An 18,706-nucleotide genomic window follows, 5' to 3' on the forward strand; every position below is an offset into this window, starting at 1 on the left:
GCAGTAGCATTTTGGAGACTTGTTAAAAACTACATACGCCGCTTAATGTATCTAGAAAAATATTTCATTCTGCAACACATAGTTAAGGAGGTATGACATCATAAACACTGAGAAGCTTGAAAAACTGCCTCATCATGCATGACGTTTCAGTTGATTACTTCATTACTCCTAACTGTATTCAAACTCATTTCGCAGTCAATGTATCAGCAAAATTATATCACTGTACAGGACATGGTTCAGCAGATACGTCATAAACATTAAGCTGTATCAAAAGGACGAAATTCGTTAGAGAAACGGTCGAAACGTGTCCATAATTACACATGAAATTTGTTAAATAAACGTGGAATACATTTGAAATGCGCGTACACGGGTAAAAAGCCCAGCCTAAACTCTTGTAATGATTTCAGCCAAATTATCTAAACATATTAGTTACGATCTGGAAAGAAATACAGTTGGTGTAACAACCACCAGCTTCCTATTGCGGTGAGTGTGATAACGTCAAGAGAGAAGAGGTGAGGAGGAGATGGACATATAACGAGGACGAGCAGATGGACACAGATAGGAAGAGGAGATGGAGAGAGAGCAAGGAGGAGATGGACTAATAGAAGACTGGAATAAATACGACCCCGAGCAACGCCAGGTACTCAGTTACTAAAGGATATAAAATGCAGACTACCAATAGCAACAAAAGCTTTTCTAAGTAGGAGAAAAGTGTTAACAAGGAAAATGAATTCAAGTTTGGTGAGTCATTTCTGGAAGGCACACACGGACATTAAACAGTACAGACAAGCTGAGAAGAGGAGCTTTTGAGATATGTTGTTAGAAGAATCGCGAAAATTAGATAGGTAAATCGAATAAAGAATGAAGAAATAGAGAATCTAGTCGGGAAGAACAGAACTTTATATCTCAACTTTACTAAAGGAAGTCCGCCCCAATAGCTGAGTGGTCAGCGCGGCGGTCTGTCACGTCAAGGGGCCGGGGTTCGATTACCGGCTGGGTCGGAGATTTTCTCCGCTCAGGGACTGGGCGTTGTGTTGTCCTCATTATCATTTCATCATCATCAGTGGAAGGCAACGGGAAACCACCACTGGAATCACTTCTCTAGACGCTCATGCAGTGGACCTCTCTGACGAGGCTTCCCCCTTGACAAGACCTGCCGTAAGGCAGAACACAAAAGTAATAAAGGAAATGACAGGTTAATATGGTACATGGTGAGACATCAAGGTATAGTTAATTTGGTAATGGACGGAAGTGTGGGGAGTAAAAATTGTAGAGGGAGATTACTGTTGGCTACAGTAAGCAGTTCAAATGGATGTAGTTTTCAGTAACGTTGAGCTGAAGAGATGTACGCAAGGAGAGCTGCAATAATACGTTCTTCGAACTCAAGACCACAACAACATGTAATTACTACTACCTGCTAAGTCATTGATACCTAACGAGATCAATAACAGCTCTCACATTTTCTTGGTATACAACCAAACTCCGTCTGCGGAAGATACTTCATCTCAGAGAACACGCTGCTTTCCTAATATGACGACATTCTCAATAAGGTCATAAACATGAATAGATATTCCATAGAGACGTATTGTCTTTAGTAAACGTCGCTATGATAGTGAGTCGAAAGCGCCTCGAAATTTTGGAAACATCGACACATCCTCTTCCCTGTCTTCATTTTTTTCGGCTATCACGTATCCGGTATAGAATGATGATAGTTTCATGAAACCCATTCTGGTAGTGACGCAGAAAGTCGTTTCGTTACAAGGGTGTAGTTATTTTTAAATGCAGGAACGTTCTGAAATTCTGCTACAGATGCAGCTGACTAATATGTGGCTATTGTTTCGTGGAATAGTTCGCCGGCTGTATGCCTGTTGGCTGTATGAGTACAGAGTGGATAATCGTTTAACTTTCAGTTGTTTTCTTTGTAGTACACAAATACATATGTCTTAGAACAAGGGACATAACAAAATTAATACCTGCCCGTGGAATTGTTCGTTAATAAGAGAAGGATGACTATGGACTACTAATAAAGGTTCCCCGAACAGCTATTCATAGGCTAGTTGCTGAGTGCCTGTTCACCTTGCGCACCCGTCATTTCACGATACTCTTGGCACAGTCTGGGCGAGCACAGAAACATCTAACTTGCGTCATCGACAGCTGCGGCTATACTGCGTAAATCACACTTATGACCGTGAAAGAGTGCCCTTTCGTTCGAGTCTGCGCACTAATCATGTTAATTATGGTATCAGATAACATACACTACTGGCCATTAAAATTGCTACGCCTCGAAGATGACGTGCTACAGACGCTAAATTTATCCGACAGGAAGAAGATGCTGTGATATGCAAATGATTAGCTTTTCAGACCGTTCACACAAGGTTGGCGCCGGTGGCGACACCTACAACGTGCTGACATGAGGAAAGTTTCCAACCGATTTCTCATACACAAACAGCAGTTGACCGGCTTGGCCTGGTGAAACGTTGTTGTGATGCCTCGTGTAAGGAGGAGAAATGCGTACCATCACGTTTCCGGCTTTGATAAAGGTTGGATTGTAGCCTATCGCGATTGCGGTTTATCATATCGCGACATTGTTGTTCGCGTTGGTCGAGATCCAATGACTGCTAGCAGAATATGGAATCGGTGGGTTCAAGAGGGTAATACGGAACGCCGTGCTGGATTCCAACGGCCTCGTATCACTAGCAGTCGAGATGACAGGCATCTTATCCGTATGGCTGTAACGGATCGTGCAGCCGCGTCACGATCCCTGAGTCAACAGATGGGGGCGTTTGCAAAACAACAACCATCTGCACGAACAGTCCGACGACGTTTGCAGCAGCATGGACTATCAGCTCGGAGATCATGGCTGCGGTTACCCTTGACGCTGCATCACAGACAGGAGCGCCTGCGATGGTGTACTCAACGACGAACCCGGGTGCACGAATGGCAATACGTCATTTTTTCGGATGAATCCAGGTTCTGTTTACAGCAGCATGATGGTCGCATCCGTGTTTGGCGACATCGCGGTGAACGCACATTGGAAGCATGTATTCGTCATCCCCATACTGGCGTATCACCCGGCGTGATGGTATTGCGTGCCATTGGTTACACGTCTCGGACACCTCTTCCCACCGATTCCATAGACTGCTAACAGTCATTGAATCTCGACCAACGCGAGCAGCAATGTCGCGATACGATAAACCGCAATCGCGATAGGCTACAATCCGACCTTTATCAATGTCGGAAACGCGCATTTGTCCTCCTTACACGAGGCAACACAACAACGTTTCACCAGGCAACGCCGGTCAACTGCTGTTTGTGTATGAGGAATTGGTTGGAAACTTTCCTCATGTCAGCACGTTGTAGGTGTCGCCACGGCGCCAACCTTGCGTGAATGCCCTGAAAAGCTAATCATTTGCATATCACAGCGTCCTCTTCCTGTCGGTTAAATTCCGCGTCTGTATCACGTTATCTTCGTGGTGTAGCAATTTTAATGGCCTGTAGTGTAACAATCCACTAGCAACACCGAGCGAGCTAACGCAACGATTAAAAAAAAGAAAGTAGTTGAGAAATGGTTGTTCAAATCTCCCAAGAGCAACATTATTAAGGTTTCCTGTCGCTTGCCTAAGTCGCTTGAGACAAATGCGGTGATGGTGTTTTTGAAAACGACTCGACCGATTTCCTTTCCCAACCTCGCCTTGGGCAGTATCCCCAATGTTCGCCCTTCCCTCATTTCCCTTGTCTAACAACAGGCTTACTGTTATTAAGCCAAGCACACCGCTGTGTTGTTAGGTGAATGCGTGTGCAGTTAGGAACGAAAGGAGAGAGGTAATTAGTGTTGAAGTGGTGAGTCGGTCCGTTATAAATGCTTGTAACGACTGAACCGTTGCAACGTTTTCCGGTATTCGAACACTTTTCAGATAGTTACAGCTTTCAGTCGCTATACATCCCGTTTCGCATCGTTTTATTACTAAGTTTAGTACTGCAGAATTTACTGGAGATTTTGCCAAAACACTTCCAGTCTTAAACTCTTGCGTAAACAGTCCCGTACACATTTTCCACGAACTGCGCTTCGCCTAACATACAAGAAAGTACACGCGCTGTTTTGTTACGATCACAATTTTGTGTTGCATTCAAGTGGTCAGAAAGCACATCTGCTTCATTCTTCCACTCAAACGCAATGACACGGCGATTTACTCGAGGCAGGGCGTCGGTGAGAAGCGCATGCACAGATATTTGGCAACAACCGATTAGTGCAGCGGAACCACAGTGTCCAGTACTTTCTGTGACAGGCAGTTATCCTGTTCATTAACAAAGGTCTTTTCCGTGTCAATCTTGTAAATACTTTCCAGGTCAGGTTCATTTTGCCCAACCTGTACATCGCAACTGGAATGCTACTCTCTGCTTCTATAGGTATGGGTACTTGTCAGAAACGATGCTTTTGCATAGTTTTAACATGCCATTAATGTGGAAGAGTGCCGTTTAGAGAAATAGCTTGAAAACTAGCAGAATCCAGGGCAGGGCGGTAACACTAAAATGGCCACAGTTCAATTAAAAAGGCAAAGAAAAAGCTAAAAACAATTCTGTGTGGCATTTAATATATGCTTTAAACGGTGAAGCAAAGAAGTGAGCCGCGTGGTAGCCGCGCGGGCTAAGACGTCTTGTCGCGGTCCGGGCAGCTCCCCACCGTTGGAGGTTCGAGTCCTCCCTCGGGCATGGGTGTGTGTGATGTCCTTAGCGTAAGTTACGAGGGCAGTTCAATAAGTAATGCAACACATTTTTGTTCTGAAACAGGGGTTGTTTTATTCAGCATTGAAATACACCAGGTTATTCCCCAATCTTTTAGCTACACAACACTATTTTTCAACGTAATCTCCATTCAATGCTACGGCCTTACGCCACCTTGAAATGAGAGCCTGTATGCCTGCACGGTACCATTCCACTGGTCGATGTCGGAGCCAACGTCGTACTGCATCAATAACTTCTTCGTCATCCGCGTAGTGCGTCCCACGGATTGCGTCCTTCATTGGGCCAAACATATGGAAATCCGACGGTGCGAGATCGGTGCTGTATGGTGCATGAGGAAGAACAGTCCACTGAAGTTTTGTGAGCTCCTCTCGGGTGCGAAGACTTGTGTGAGGTCTTGCGTTGTCATGAAGAAGGAGAAGTTCGTTCTGATTTTTGTGCCTACGAACACGCTGAAGTCGTTTCTTCAATTTCTGAAGAGTAGCACAATACACTTCAGAGTTGATCGTTTGACCATGGGGAAGGACATCGAACAGAATAACCCCTTCAGCGTCCCAGAAGACTGTAACCATGACTTTACCGGCTGAGGGTATGGCTTTAAACTTTGTCTTGGTAGGGGAGTGGGTGTGGCGCCACTCCATTGATTGCCGTTTTGTTTCAGGTTCGAAGTGATGAACCCATGTTTCATCGCCTGTAACAATCTTTGACAAGAAATTGTCATCCTCAGCCACATGACGAGCAAGCAATTCCGCACAGATGGTTCTCCTTTGCTCTTTATGGTGTTCGGTTAGACAACGAGGGACCCAGCGGGAACAAACCTTTGAATATCCCAACTGGTGAACAATTGTGACAGCACTACCAACAGAGATGTCAAGTTGAGCACTGAGTTGTTTGATGGTGATCCGTCGATCATCTCGAACGAGTGTGTTCGCACGCTCCGCCATTGCAGGAGTCACAGCTGTGCACGGCCGGCCCGCACGCGGGAGATCAGACAGTCTTGCTTGACCTTGCGGAGATGATGACACACGCTTTGCCCAACGACTCACCGTGCTTTTGTCCACTGCCAGATCACCGTAGACATTCTGCAAGCGCCTATGAATATCTGAGATGCCCTGGTTTTCCGCCAAAAGACACTCGATCACTGCCCGTTGTTTGCAACGCACATCCGTTACAGACGCCATTTTAACAGCTCCGTACAGCGCTGCCACCTGTCGGAAGTCAATGAAACTATACGAGACGAAGCGGGAATGTTTGAAAGGCCGAGAAAAAAAATGTGTTGCATTACTTATTGAACTGCCCTCGTAGTTTAAGTTAAAGTGGTGCGTAAGCTTAGAGAGCGATGACCTCAGCAGTTTGGGCCAATAGAACCTTACAACAAACTGAAAATTTTTAAAAAGAAATCAGATATAAAGGCACACAGACAGACACTACAAATAAATTTAGAAAGGCCAGTACTTGGTCAGTTGTGCCACAGACCTGGGGCAGTACAGAACCAGATTCATAATTTTAATACAGTGTAAGGGTATAACCGCTTTTCCGCTTAGTAAGTTGTTTATACTGGTTGTAGTGACTACAAAATGCATAATAGAGAAAGGGCGAGCATAATGATAAGATGAACGACGAAAATCGGCGAAGCTTACGTAGTAGGCCTACCTTTGAACTCGATGATGCATGATCGTGGAAAGATGATTAGTCAGTTTTGTGTGTTCGACACGCAACTCGCCAGACATCAACTAAAATGGAACAAATATTAACTTCCCTCCCTCAGCAAAGAGTTTGGGAGTTATAACAGATGAAAATCTAAATTGGACAGAGCATGTAACTGTAGTGTGCAAAAAAGCATCAGCATCCCTTCATGTCCTACAAAAATATAAAAAACTCTTCCCTTTCGATCTGAAAAAGAAATTAGTACAAACGCTTATACTCCCAATCATTGACTACAGTGATATTATCCTACAAGGCCTCTCTCAGGAAAATTCGCGACGTCTAGAACTGGTCACGAATGCCTGCGTCCGATATATCTGTGACGTACGACTTTTTGATCACATTTCACCAGCATATGCAAAATTGTCCTGGCTGCGTGCAGACAAACGCAGAGATTTCCATACACTCTGTCTCATCTAATGCCTTATAAATGTATACTGTCCCTCATATCTCTCCTCGTCCCTAACGCTCATGTCGGAACAACATGACAGAAACACACGTTCCCATTATAATAAAATCCTCTCTGTTCCACTGCATCGCTCAGTCACCTTCTCCAAGTCATTTACAGTAGCAGGAACCCGACTATGGAATAACCTCCCTCGTTATGTTAGAGAACTTAAAAACATGTCCGGCTTCAAAAAACAGTTAATGACGTATCTACTTAAGCAATAGTAATGCCTTCCTCTGTACATGAGTGCACTTCACCTCATTACTTCCCTCTTTCCCCCTCCTTAAATCTCCCTTCGCCAAAACTCGCTACACTAGTAAACATCTACTTTACACACCAAGATATTAATGTACATCTGCACAAATCTTCATTACTATTGCCAATTTTTCTCATGTTTATCATTATTATTTGATTTTTTACTGTTATTATTATTGCTTTTATCATGATCTATATGTATAGCACCTGTTGTAAAATACTGCCAGCATTTACTTTATTGGGTCTTAGTCATGTTTATCATTATTATTTGACTTTTTTTTACTGTTATTATTATTGCTTTTATCATAATCTGTATGTATAGCACCTGTTGTAAAATACTGCCAGCATTTACTTTATTAGGTCGTAGTCATGTTTATCATTATTATTTGACTTTTTTTACTGTTATTATTATTGCTTTTTCATAATCTAAATGTATAGCACCTGTTGTAAAAATACTGCCGCATTTACTTTATTAGGTCTTAGTCACTATTCTTTATTCATATTGTTACTAGAGTAATCTAATTTTCTCATTTAAACTATTGTCATGAGGTAACTCTGATGTGTGAAATACTGCATGTGTGGAACACTGGTCCGATGTAAGAGAGGGCCTGATGGCCCTAATCTGATCAGGTTAAATAAATCAATAAATAAATAAATAAAAAATTCCAGGCGACCGACCTACCCTACGGGAGGCTATAGCCACACGTGCAGTCTTGTGGGTAAGAATTAACTTTGCAATAAAACGACACCCATAAATAGGCATCGGACTTCGTTATCATGCTACTAACAGTTAAGATTGCGACAACGGCGGATTACCCATTACATCAACGTATTAAGACGGTCAACAACGAACATTTGCTGAAAAACTTTAAAAATTATCAGACGAGGACAAAGAGTGAGCTAAATAATACAGATGAATAAAGTAGATAATCATATTAGCGTGGTTCAGCTTATTTAAAATAACATCTTAAGACACCACGTTTTATTCTATACGTTCACGTAGGCGGCTACAACGGAAGAGAGTGCAAGACAGTATTGAAACACTAGCATTTGTCTTTAAAACAGATTAGGAGTGAAAAAGAGTCATAGGACATATCTCTGAGATCGGAAAGCTGCGATGATAAAAATTCTGAGATTACAATGGCTGTTACTAATTTACAAATTCTTTCAAGTTTAGCTTTAATATCTAATCACATTTCCTAAAAACTACAAAAACACAATAAGCGTACGAGTTTACAAGTGCCAAAACGATAAATGCCTCGAAAACAACTTGAGTCATCCAGTTCTCACCCGCCATTTTCAGTTCTTTATTGAACGGGTGCTTCAGTTTGTTTTTATGTGCCTTCTGGAAAGCTACCGCTTCTGATCTCCTTCATTGTCAATTCAGACAATCCTCCATCCGTATCTTTTAAATATTCCAGAAAGCACGACAAAATGTTGCCCTTGACTTCTCAATTCGAAAAGTCTCGTTGTAAGTCTATCCTGAACTGCTCTCTGAAGAATTGTTTTAGGAACATTGAACTGAATACGGGCTTTCCTAATTCCAGTTTCCTTTTTCTCAACAGCCGTCGCTTCCACTTCCATGTTTTATCTAGACCAACTTTCATGGTCAGTTCTGCGTTCGTATCTTCTAACCATCCATGAAGAATTGTCATTAACACCAATACGAAAAACCTGAAAATATAGTAAAGTAGATGTGTTAGAACAAATATTAATACTAAAAAATAAACATTAGGAAAGAATGGTACACTACCTGTGGCAAAACGAAACCTTTGTCCATTCAGCACCAATTCGTTCCGCCCCGACCTGTGGGTGAGTTTAGGTACAGTTCAAAACCAGAAAGCGTTTTGAAAAATTAACATCTTTCAAACGCACAAAACCAAGCGACTAGCATACGTTTCAAGATTTTAATAAAGAGAAATCTAATAATCTGTTTTCACTTAAATTGCAGATAAAGAGTTACTAATATTGCGATTTTCACGTGGGAAAGAAGCGCTATCATGCCACTGGCACAAGAATCAAAAGACATACTTCTGCAATGTCTTCTTAGCATCCGTGATCCGTCTCGTTTGGATAGTAGTTCATGAGAGTAATTCTAGAGCGCATATTTTTTTTTTTTTTCCTCACCGCGAATTCCTCTCCTGTGGCAACCTTGCCGGCCGAAGTGGCCGTGCGGTTAAAGGCGCTGCAGTCTGGAACCGCAAGACCGCTACGGTCGCAGGTTCGAATCCTGCCTCGGGCATGGATGTTTGTGATGTCCTTAGGTTAGTTAGGTTTAACTAGTTCTAAGTTCTAGGGGACTAATGACCTCAGCAGTTGAGTCCCATAGTGCTCAGAGCCATTTTTTTTGTGGCAACCTTTTCATCTCACAGTAGCAACTGCGGCCTACGTTCTTTATTGTTTGCTGGATGTATTCCAATTTCTATCTTCTCTGCAGTTTTTATCCTCTACAGCTCCCTATAGTACCATGGAAGTTATTCCCTGATCTCTTAACTCATGTTCTATCATCTTGTACCTCCTTCTTCTCAGTGTTTTCCATATGTTTCTTTCCTCCTCGAGTTTAAACATTCTTTTGTAGCACCTCATCTCAAAGGCTTCGATTCTCTTCTGTTCCGATTTTCCAACAGTCCGTGTCCCACTAGCGTACAAAACTGTGCTCCGAATGTACCTGCTCAGAAATTTCTTCCTCAAATTAAGGCCTATGCCTGATACTGGCAGACTTCTCTTTCGCAAGAATGCCCTTTTCGCCAGTACTAGTCTGCTTTTTGTGTCCTTCTTGCTCCGTCCGTCATGAGTTATATTGCTGCGAAGGTAGCAGACTTCCTTAACATCACCCGCTTCGTGATAATCAACTCTGACATTAAGTCTCTCGCTGTTCTCATCTGTGCTACTTTTCATTACTTTCGTCTTTCTTCGATTTACTCTCAATCTATAGTCTGTACTCATCAGACTACTCATTCCATTCAACAAATCCTGTAATTATGCTTCACTTTCCCTGAGGATAGCAATGTCTCAGTGATCGTATAATAGATATCCTTTCACCCTGAATTTTAATCACACTCTTGAAGCTTCCTTAAATTGCTCTCGTTGCTTCTTCTACGCAGCCTATAGGTTGAACAGTAGGGGCGAAAGACTACATCCTTGCTTTACACCCTTTTTTATTCCGAGAACTTCGTTTTTGGTCTTCCATTCTAATCTTTCCCTTTAGATTCCTGTACAAATGGTATATTAGCTTCTTTTACTATAGCTTACCCCAATTTTTCTCTTTCAGACATCTTGCACCATTTTACACGGTCGAACGCTTTTTCCAGGTCGATACATGAGCCAAAATAAGCCCCTAACTACCTCCTATCCCGACTTCCCCTATTTCATGCTTAACTTCCAGAAATAAACTGATGAGTCGACACATTATGACAACCTGCTTGGCGTGTTGGTCCACATTTGGAACGCAGTGAAGCAACGATTCTACGTGACATGGATTCGAGAAGTCCTTGGTAGATTTCCGAAGGTTGGTTGCACAAGATTTCTACGCACGGGTCACGTAATTTCCATAAATTACAGGCCACTGATTCGTGGGCGCGGAGCTGGAGCCTGACAGCATACCAGTTGTGTTCCAAAAAGTTCAGTTCAGGCCAATTTGGTGGCAAAGACATCGATGTGAGTTCATCATCATCCTCCATAAACCAGGTGTGTTCCATCAATTTCAGATCAGGTAAATGGCCAAGACACTGACGTAACTTCACGACAATGATCCTCAAACCGTTGTGGCACCTTACTGCCATTACGACTTCGACACTTATCGTACTGGAAGATACCACCACCACCGGCGAAGACATCAAACATGAAGAGGTACAGGTGATCCGCAACAACGTTCATGTACGCCAGACCTCTGATGGTGCCTTTGATTATTACGGCACGTCTCCCATTCCATAATATTGGCCCTACCGACCCGAATTAGTGGCACGGTGCACGCTTCGAGATTCCATTCGCTTAGATGATAGTGCATCCGGTCGCGTCCTGGTGTAACAACAAAGTTCATATTTCCATTGATCCTCGGTCCGATCTCGATGATCCCGTGAGCACTGCAATAGCAATTGTCGATGTCGTTGTTACGACGTGACTTGGGAACACGTAGGGATCGCCTGCTGCTGAGTCCCTTGTTCAACAATGTGAGCTGAACGGCATGCCCCGAAGGGCTTATCAATGCATCAGCATTGTGCTCTTGTCGTCGGATCTGCCGCAGATGGCCGATTACTCTGCTCCACAGAGTGGGCAAGTTTCGAACCTGCACGTCCTGTGATGTGCTGTGGACGTCCAACACATTGTCCCCAACTCGTGGTTTCACAGCCTTCACTCGCTTTCCGTAGATGTTCACGAGAGTAGAGCACTAAGAGCCTGCCAGCTTCGCCTTTACCGAGATGATCGTTCCCAGGCGACGACCCGTGACGATCTGCCCTTTATCAGAATCGCTTATGTCAGTGGATTTCCCCATTAGCGGCCCTAATTGTCGTCAGAAAGATTCCCCATTCGGCTCTGTTCACCGTCCAGTCACATTTATGTGACTATCTGTCAATAGCTTGAATAACCACCCTTTTACAGCTCGAGATGCGCAGGAAGAGGGTGGGGAAGTTTCTGGAAAGCAGACACAGGGATATGGAGCCATGGAGTATCGTGGCCAGCTGCGCCATGTTTCTGGGTGAGGATCCATGCCACGAACATCCCGATCGATGTGGTCCCACAGATTCTCGATTGGGTTTAAATTCTGGGAGTCTGATGGCCAGGGGTGTACAGTAAGCTCATCCTGGTGCTCTTCTAAACACTCACGTACACTGCGAGCTGCGTCACACGTTGCATTGTCTTCGCTATGTCATCGTCCCGAGTAAAAACAAGCTGCATACAGGGGGTGGAAATGGTCCGCAAGGATAGATGCATACTTGTGTCGACCCATTGCGTCTCCAACAATGACGAGCTCACACAGGGAATGCCTCGAAAGCGTTCCCCAGACCGTAACGTTACCTCCTGGTTGCAGGATGTTTGGTTTCAGACGTTTCACGCCGAGCGTGCCAACGCCCATCTGTGTGATGGAACATTCATCTGAAAAGGCCAGTTGCGGTACTGCCGTATAAATTCGAGCCTACGTCGTCGATGCATGGCAGTTAGCATGGGTATATAACCCAGGCGCCTGCTGCGGAGGCTCATATGCAGCAACGATCGTTGAGAAGACACTGTTGGTGTCCCCTTGTACATCTGGGCTGTCAGTTGCTCAACAGTTGCACATCTCGTCGCCCGTACACAGTTCCGCAGCCGTAGTTCACTGTAGTGCACACAGCTGCCCCAGCACCTGTTTTGGATAGCGCCGTATTGCCATGCTCAGTATACTTTAACCAAGGCGGCACATGAACAGTTTACAGACTCAGCCGTTTCGTGAATGTTTCCACCGTAGGCCCGAAAGCCAGTGTTCATGTCTTTTTGGACGTCAGATAAATCGCTCCATTTGCGCCTTACGACGACGACACTTTTTTTTTTTTTTTTTTTTTGGTCGCCCCGCCCCAGACTTGCTTTGTATACCTTCCACTATCAGTACTGGTACGTGCCGTCTGTACGTGGTTACTGCACGTTGACATCGAACATAGTTGGTGGTTACATCAATCTGATTGGACCCTGTAGCCTTCCCTCACCTCTTCATCTGCCCACTTCGCCACCTGCGGACGTTTAGTCTCACGGTGGGCCGTGGTCACAATGCTTTGCCTCATCAGTGCGTAATAAATTTCTAGTTATAGTCACAATGTTTTTTTTTCTTTCTAGTTTTTATGCAATTGGGCAGGTTCCTTGTTCCTTGTTCCTTGCGTATCTCGGTTCTTTTCTGTCACATATCAAGAAGTTGGACCGAGCTGCGAATGGGGTTTTACACTTCCGGCACTTGTTTTACACGCACAGAGAACAGGGGAAAGAATGTACTGAACATGGGACAGAGTGTTTCATAGTAGTCCTGATGAGCCATTTGACACCTACTGCTGAATAAAGGTCTCATCTAGACTTAACCCTCTGCTGCGGTCTTCAGCTGTATGCATCCATATTGGCTCTGCATGTGTTGCGATGTCATCTGTCCAACCTACAATAAGACGTCGTCCCGGACTTTTCTTATCTCTTGGAACCTACAAAAAACTTCCTCGGTCCATCTACAATCAATTCGCCTTACTGCTGATTGAACTCACTTCCATTCCATTTTTACAATCACGTCTTCCGCTCCAGTTTGGTCTCTGATCCGTCTCGCTGTTTCCCTAGTAATTTCCAATATACATCACTCCATTGCTCGATGACTAAAACCTCTGTTTTTGAACAGTTTCGCATTTAAAGACCTTGTATCACAGTCGTAGGTCAAAGCTGTTAATACGCATGAAGCTAGTGGCTGCGCACATGCAGTTTCGTGTGTGCCAAAGAGCCAATCAGTTGCTCTATACGAAGTGTTGTTGCACGGAGTGGCCGCGCTGTTTGAGGCGCCATGCCATGGATTGCGCGGCCCCTCCCGCCAGAGGTTCGAGTCCTCCCTCTGGCATGGGTGTGTGTGTTGTTCATAGCGTAAGTTAGTTTAAGTAGTGTGTAAGGCTAGGAAGCGATGACCTCAGCAGTTAGGTCCCTTAGGAATTCACACACACACGCGGAGCGTTCCTAGAGTGCTGTTAGATTCATACATAGTGATTTATTGTGTTATATTGTGTTATATTTAACTTAGTTTCATGTGTTACTAGGAACAGTGGACGTCTATGAAGCACATGACTAACTGTGTTAATACTTAGTATAAAGAAACATGTCACTCACAGAAATGTATTAGAAACATATGGCTGGATTTGTAAATAACGTACCATTCTTCTCTATTAAACTTCGCCCTTCCTCTCCACATTGATTCATTATCCATTACTGCTCTGAACCCCATGTGGCTGAAAAGAGTAGAATACTTTCTTTCATCAGCCCACTCCACCCATTAAGATGGAGAATGAAAAGTGCAACAAAATTCTACCAATGAACCGATGTTTGCCCTCTGCCTTATGTACGACTAAGACCGTTCCATTTCATATCCATACGAAATCTTATCCACAATATTCCAGCTTTTTTCAGACAGTACTTCCTTATAGATAACTGCGTCATCGGCGCAAAGTCTGAGGTTACTATTAAATTTGTCTGCAAAACCATTAATATACAGCATGAACAACAAGTGTCCCAACACACTTCCATGGGGAACACCTGATATTCTTCGTGCATCATTGATTGTCCATCCAAGATAATTTCCTGCCTACCTTAAAATACTCAATCTAGTAACAAATTTGGCCTGATACACCATATCAGGGAATACCTTCCATGGTACTGAGAGGGAACTACAGAGGCTAAAAACTATAGAGGAAGACCGACATTTACATATGTAAAACATTTGCCACGTAATTCCATGATGATATAATAAACTTTCGGGGATGATGAAGAGGTGTCAATGTATCAATTTGAGGTACTGGACCCTGATCCGGAAACGGCTGGGTCTAAAGCTATAAGCGAAAATCGTTCTGATACATTTGACGGTGAAATACTTGTACCGGCACTGTTGTTGCTCGGTTGTAGGATGGGCATTTTCCAGAGATGATAGTATGGACCAGAATATGCGTAACTTAAGAGCTATGGGCACTTGTTCATCTTCGATACTATGAGACACATCTCTTCTGCTACAAGCTCTTTAGTTGCCATATTTTTGGTGGAGCCAGTATGGGCCAAAACAATAAACAATGTTCAGTAAATATGGGCACTAAAATGCGTACCTTAAAATCTATAGGCACTTGTTCGATAGATGTGTTTCACGGTAGCGAGGCACAAGTGCTCATATCTCATAGCTCTAAAGGTACGCAGACATTATTTGCTGGACATTTTTGTCTTGTTTTGGTCCACACTACCACCTTCGAAAGTTGTCTACCCTACAATCCTAGCGACAACAGTGCTGGTACGTGTATTCCACTGTCAGAGGTATCAGAACGTTACTGGCCGAGGGTCCCTTACCTCACACTGATACATTAACCCATTAACCCCGAAAGTTTGTAACATCGTCACGAAATCATCCCGTATAGGAGAGTGGTGGGGATAAGTGTCATTCTGAGATGGAAAATCCAGGCAGAGATAGACTGTTGCAGCACGCATCGAACAAGGGGAAAAAATCGCTTGGCGGACCCTGCGTGGCAAAGCTGACGCAATGGAATGTTGACTTGTGAGAAGAGCGACTTCTCTGTATCCACAAAAGCACGATCTCTTAGTGGGAGAGGAGCAGCGGCAGAATGCGCCTGCTGGGATCAGCAGTCGGGATGAAAGCGCCGGCCGGCCTCCAGGTAGACGCAAGAATGCGGCAAGGTCGCGCGCTCACCTCCCGCTCCGTTCGCTCCCTCCTGCCGACCGCCCTGCGAGTTCAGCTATTTTCCCACTGCCTCGGCGCCTTGGCAGTCTCGGCGGCAACATTCTTCCGTCCGTGCGTACGTGACTCAACAGCCGACCTTTTCCCGCTGGACTCCTGCAATCCTCGCTATGCCGCTTTTGTTCCGGGGTGCACAGCAGCAGCGGCGGAAACGCTCAGATCTACACCTAAGTATACAGGATGCTACAAAAAAGGTACGGCCAAACTTTCAGGAAACATTCCTCACACACAAATAAAGAAAAGATGTTATGTGGACATGTGTCCGGAAACGCTTAATTTCCATGTTAGAGCTCATTTTAGTTTCGTCAGTATGTACTGTACTTCCTCGATTCACCGCCAGTTGGATCAATTGAAGGAAGGTAATGTTGTCTTCGGTGCTTGTGTTGACATGCGACTCATTGCTCTATAGTACTAGCATCGAGCACATCAGTACGTAGCATCAACAGGTTAGTGTTCATCACGAACGTGGTTTTGCAGTCAGTGCAAGGTTTACAAATGCGGAGTTGGCAGATGCCCATCTGATGTATGGATTAGCACGCGGCAATAGCCGTGGCGCGGTACGTTTGTATCGAGACAGATTTCCAGAACAAAGGTGTCCCGACAGGAAGACGTTCGAAGCAATTGATCGGCGTCTTAGGGAGCACGGAACATTCCAGCCTATGACTCGCGACTGGGGAAGACCTAGAACGATGAAGACACCTGCAATGGACGAGGCAATTCTTCGTGCAGTTGACGATAACCCTAATGTCACCGTCAGAGAAGTTGCTGCTGTACAAGGTAACGCTGACCACGTCACTGTATGGAGAGTGCTACGGGAGAACCAGTTGTTTCCGTACCATGTACAGCGTGTGCAGGCACTATCAGCAGCTGATTGGCCTCCACGGGTACACTTCTGCGAGTGGTTCATCCAACAATGTGTCAATCCTCATTTCAGTGCAAATGTTCTCTTTACGGATGAGGCTTCATTCCAACGTGGTCAAACTGTAAATTTTCACAATCAACATGTGTGGGCTGACGAGAATCCGCACGCAATTGTGCAATCACGTCATCAACACAGATTTTCTGTGAAAGTTTGGGCAGGCATTGTTGGTGATCTCTTGATTGGGCCCCATGTTCTTTCACCCACGCTCAATGGAGCACGTTATCATGTTGTCCTAAACATCATCGTTTCATCCCCATCGACGTGTTCTTGCACCTACGCTCAATGGAGCACGTTATCATGTTGTCCTAAACATCATCGTTTCATCCCCATCGACGTGTTCTTGCACCTACGCTCAATGGAGCACGTTATCATGTTGTCCTAAACATCATCGTTTCATCCCCATCGACGTGTTCTTGCACCTACGCTCAATGGAGCACGTTATCATGTTGTCCTAAACATCATCGTTTCATCCCCATCGACGTGTTCTTGCACCTACGCTCAATGGAGCACGTTATCATGTTGTCCTAAACATCATCGTTTCATCCCCATCGACGTGTTCTTGCACCTACGCTCAATGGAGCACGTTATCATGTTGTCCTAAACATCATCGTTTCATCCCCATCGACGTGTTGTTGCACCTACGCTCAATGGAGCACGTTATCATGTTGTCCTAAACATCATCGTTTCATCCCCATCGACGCGCAAGTCGCCGAAGTGGCGTCAAGTCGAAAGACTTGCACCAGGCGAACGGTCTACCCGACGGGAGGCACTCATCACACGACATTATTATTATTATACCTGTGCTGCTAGAACATGTGCCTTTACAAGTACGACACAACATGTGGTTCATGCACGATGGAGCTCCTGCACATTTCAGTCGAAGTGTTCGTACGCTTCTCAGCAACAGATTCGGTGACCGATGGATTGGTAGAGGCGGACCAATTCCATGGCCTCCACGCTCTCTTGACCTCAACCCTCTTCACTTTCATTTATGGGGACACTTGAAAACTCTTGTCTACGCAACCCCGGTACCAAATGTAGAGACTCTTCGTGCTCGTATTGTGGACGGCTGTGATACAATACGCCATTCTCCAGGGTTGCATCAGCGCATCAGGGATTCCATGCGACAGAGGGCGGATGCACGTATCCTCGCTAACGGAGGACATTTTGAACATTTCCTGTAACAAAGTGTTTGAAGTCACGCTGGTACGTTCTGTTGCTGTGTGTTTCCATTCCATGATTGATGTGATTTGAAGAGAAGTAATAAAATGAGCTCTAACATGGAAAGTAAGCGTTTCCGGACACATGTCCACATAACATATTTTCTTTCTTGGTGTGTGAGAAATGTTTCCTGAAAGTTTGGCCGTACCTTTTAGTAACACCCAGTATACTTCGAAAGCCGCTAGATATTTTCTCTACTGACAAGGAGACAGTACAGGCTTCCCCTCACAGATTTTATTCATATCGAAAGGCTCTTTAGGGCGGGCACGATTAGGACATTGACATATGTAAGCAGGAAGTCGGAACTTCAAAAGTTTTTGAGAAAATCGAGTTTGAAAATAATAGGTGTGCTTGTGCTGTGCTCTTTGTATGAGCGCTACTGTTCACGGAATCCGCAGCCGAACGAACGAGTGAGCACTTAATTTTATATGCGCGAGATCTCTGGATCGAATCTCAATCGCGGTAGTTTACTTTCCAATCCCACGTTAATTCCAACAACAGGTTCATTACGAAAGTAAAAAGTGTCAATATCATTTACTTCCTTCCTAATCCTTAACCTGAAAAAAGGAGAAAAAGCTTTGTTTTCTGAAAGAGATTGGAATCAAAAAAGAAAAAAGTACTCGAGAACTTTCTATCAACTCAGTGTAGTCATTTTATTTATGTTATTGAATCTGCATTAGTCACAGTTATAATGTGTAGCCTATGCAGCACAGCGCGAATCAGGACGATAATGATCAGAAATTTGGAATACAATAATTACCGTCACATTCAGCAGATGTAAGGAACACTGAGTTTTTGCATGTCCACTTTTTTTAAAATGTTCTATTGCAAAACAAACTTGATTTTCATCCACAAACCGTCCTCGATCGTCACACAATCTAGTAGCGTACAACGCATATCGAAGCATAGCACCGATTGTTGGTGCACCAGCTCGTGGTCTTGCGGTAGCCTTCTCGCTCCCCGCGCACGGGGT

Source organism: Schistocerca nitens, chromosome 4 (assembly GCF_023898315.1).
Source record: "Schistocerca nitens isolate TAMUIC-IGC-003100 chromosome 4, iqSchNite1.1, whole genome shotgun sequence".
Lineage (NCBI taxonomy): Eukaryota > Metazoa > Arthropoda > Insecta > Orthoptera > Acrididae > Schistocerca > Schistocerca nitens.